The 3,704-nt window shown below is 41.1% G+C and overlaps 1 long non-coding RNA gene across 1 annotated transcript in view; it reads left to right on the top strand.

The window, feature by feature from the left end:
- The first annotated feature begins 741 nt into the window (after positions 1-741).
- LOC119473574 overlaps positions 742-3,704 on the top strand; it is a 26,134-nt gene continuing 23,171 nt past the window's right edge. Inside the window, exon 1 of the long non-coding RNA XR_005202787.1 lies at positions 742-798. This is a non-coding gene — a long non-coding RNA (uncharacterized LOC119473574). The remainder of the gene's footprint in view (positions 799-3,704) is intronic.

Raw genomic sequence — 3,704 nt, 5'->3', positions numbered from 1 at the left:
AATACACTGAAGACAAAACCATATTGGACATAATTTAATTTCTCTTAATGATTCGGAAGGCATTTCAGAATCTGGCAATCCTCATTTTGAACATCAATCATCGTTGTATGTTAAACATGGAAGAATCTGCCAAGAGAGTTTGCCCATTAAGCAAGCGTTACTGTGCTTTTTAAAAATATTTCACAGACAAGAAGATAGCAGCTTCATATAAAAGGTACCAGTTTAGGAGCTGCTTTGGGCAAGGCCACTTGCTCAAGGATAAATATTGTGATGCAGTGTGGTGCTTAGTCACAGGTGAAAGGCAGTGTTCAATGTGAGTGTGAACACATCATTTGACCTTTCTCAGCCTCCACTGCCTCTCAGGCAATGTAGAATGCTAAGGCCACTCCACTCAGGAGAACGATGAGAAATCAAGAGGAGAGAAAAACAGATCATAAATAAATAAATATATATATATATATCATACAACTTCTAATGGAAAGTGTTCTATGTTTGAACAGATAATTGATTTTAGAAATTCTGATTCTTTAATGTCTTCCCTGGTAAACTAGATCTTTGCCAGTGGCAGTCTTGTGAGTCTGGGGCCACTTTGGTTTCCTGGGAACCAGCTGCCTAAAGATCATCTCTGCTGAAGTCATATGTGGCATCTGGTAGCGCCCATGAGTTTAGCTAATTCATCTTTGCAGAATAGAAAAGGTTTCTACACAGTTAGATGTGAGCTCCCTGCTGAATCTCCTCCTTCAGATGCCAAGAGGAAGCCTCTGTTGGAAGTCACTGCAGCCAAGTGGATTCTATCTGGTACAGGGTGTTTTGTTTATTTCCTGTGGAAGATGTTTTCTTTTATTCTGTTGGCCTTGGGAGTTGAGCTGTCTGCAATAGTAGTTTCCTTACTTGTCTGTACAGTTGTCTATTCAGAAGCAGCTTATTATGTGTCTAGCTGATGGCCTTTAGTTGGAAGGTGCTACTCCTCAGCTAAAACCTGTAATCAGTAGTCTGTCAACTCAAACTCTGACTTACAAGTGAATGTGAGGCAGAGCCTGCTTGCGTGACAAGCTGTAGTGGTGTAATGAGTCTTCACTCTGCCCTGACTCTGCTGCTTAGAGGCAACCCACAGGCTGCTAGGAAACTTCTGGCAACATCATGCTGGCCACTTTCTATCCTTTGAACATTTAGACATTGCAAGAAAGCGTGACTAGTAGACTTGAGATGCCTAATTGATAGCTAGATTTGTTTTTCAAAGGATTTTTGATTGCAAGGATTGATTAGAAGCATGTAACCAGCCCATATTTACAGTGACTGAGATGTTTCAGCCATTGCTGGTGATCTTGCAGATCTTGCATAAGCATGACTTCCATCTATTAACTATTTTTCAACAATGTTTGAGATTAATATTAAGCGTAATGCATGATATTAAAAATAAGACATGTAAGAGCATATTGTACCTCTCTAAGACTAGGCTGCCTACTCAGCCCTGGTACTATGATGGTACTCCATGAGATGTCCCTGTCGTAAAGTGTATCATCCTACACTATCACTTACCTGTGACTGACCTCTCTTCCCAACTAAAATGTAAGCACTTTGAGAGTAGTAATTTTATTTTTGCCTCTCTAGCACCTAGCATTGTGCCTGATGTGTTGAAGATGCTAAAAAATAACAGAACAGATAAGTACATGAAAATATAAATTAACATGTAAGAGAAAGGGAGTAGAGAGGGGAAAATGCAGAGAAGGTATGGAAGTAGAAAGAACAGAAGGAGGGAGGGTCAACAAATGTGAAGGTTATTGTTATTTAGTCTGGGCAGATGTTATACTGAGAGTTGTAACTTCATTTATCACCTTTAAGCTATGTGTTCTCATAGTGTGTTCAGTGTTCAAATAAAGATTTGGCAAAATGATATCCCTTTATTTCTTTACTTTTCACTTAAGCTGATCTTTTTAAAATACAAGCCAACTAGACTCAAGAATGTTGACTTTGGCTTTGATGTGTGAGACAATGTGTAGGTAATTGACATATTCACCTCAACCAGGATGGACTTTCAACCAGGATGTGCAATGAGTCTTCCATTCTTGACTAAAGAGGAGGCAGCCTAGCATAATGGCTGAAGGCATGAGTTCTGTGACCAGATCTGGGTTGTGTCTACTCTACCACTAATTAAATATATGCCCTTGAATATGTGATTTATCTGAGCCATCATTTCCTCATCTGTAAAGGAGGGATTATAGTGACCGTGATATAGGACTGTTGGCAAACTCAAAGTCGTGCCTGTAAAGCATTCAGAACAGTACCCAGCACCCTGTAGACATGTCCTACATGTTGGCACTCCAACACCATCCCTTTTCAGGAAGGTAGTCATTAGGACAGCAAGGAGGAGGAGTGTTCTGAGCTGGTCACCCCAAGCTGCAGTTTCTGATGTAGCCCCGCATTTTTGATGTAGCCCCACATTTGGTGTTGATGACTCGAAGCCACCTGCTATGAGTGCTGAATTCTTGAAGGTGGGGAGGGAAATAGGGCGGTTGGAGGGGGAAGCCTGATATTGAAGTGAACTAAATCTGTGCAACTGGCTATTTTTGTCAGCCCAGCCACAGTTGGGTATGTGATCGGGTGTCTACTTTTGATCCAGCTCTTTTTATAGATGCTGCTTTTTCTTAAAAGCGACTCTTCCTCGATCCTCTACCAGGCTGCTGAGCTGATTAGGAAGATTGCTTATGGAGTATTTATCATCTGCAATCTGGAATAGACAACATTTAGATTAGTAATTAGATACTCCTTTAAGATGTAAAAGCAGTCTCATTATCAACTCTAGCATAGATTCAGCGTAATGGTATTTTATCCATAAAGACTGCAAACACAGCATTACCATTTCAAAAGCGCTTCATATTGTCAGCCTAGGCTCAATCTGTACAGGCAGTTTGGTGATAATCAGAGCCAACATCAGTACATCGCAGCAGCCAGTCCTCTTTATTCTTATAATGAAACTTTGACTTCAACCGTTTCAAAGCATGTCCTCATTATCATCACTCAGATTGGTTCAATTAGAATCCCCTAGCTCTTTCCAAAGAGCATGTATATGAAGTTACAAACTGTTAGTATAAAGGGAGGACATCTGTGTTATTTCGTGCTTTTAAATATTTTTAAAGAATTGTCTGAAATCTTTCCTACCTGTATTGACACACTGAAAAAGGTATTTTTAAGAAGCTGGATGTTACTATGAACCACAGGATCCATAATGGCATGCCAGGTGTGTCTCTGGTAACCATGGGTGAATATTCCCTGGGAGAAGAAAGCTGAATGAGACTTGTTGCCATGCCCCCTGAATGTCTTCAGTACCAAGTAGACTGAACACTACGTCTTGAAAGAGGAAATCGGTGTCAGTCAGTGAAGGCGTGCTCTAGGGGGTTATCTGGCTGCATGAAGCATGGAGCACCTCATAATAACAAGGATTTTTGACCGCTTCAGGAAAAGGTCAGCCATTTTGGAAAAATATGAACTCTTTTCTCCCTTGTTATTACCCCACCCCCACCACCCCAGGACAAGGCAGGTGGTCCATGCAGGCTTATGCTAATGAATTAGGCAGCTTGTACTGTATGAAGTGCATTTTCATAACTATGAACAAAACAGGCCGTGGGGCAGGGGGGCGGGGGAGGTGGAAATTTGATGGGTGGCTTCCACTCAAAGGATAAGATGCATTTATCTGAAGGCAATTC

The sequence above is a fragment of the Cebus imitator genome, unplaced genomic scaffold (genome assembly GCF_001604975.1).
Source record: "Cebus imitator isolate Cc_AM_T3 unplaced genomic scaffold, Cebus_imitator-1.0 Scaffold9, whole genome shotgun sequence".
NCBI classification, from domain to species: domain Eukaryota; kingdom Metazoa; phylum Chordata; class Mammalia; order Primates; family Cebidae; genus Cebus; species Cebus imitator.
Note: the sequence above shows the minus strand (reverse complement) of the source record. Positions and strands in the feature narration are given on the sequence as shown.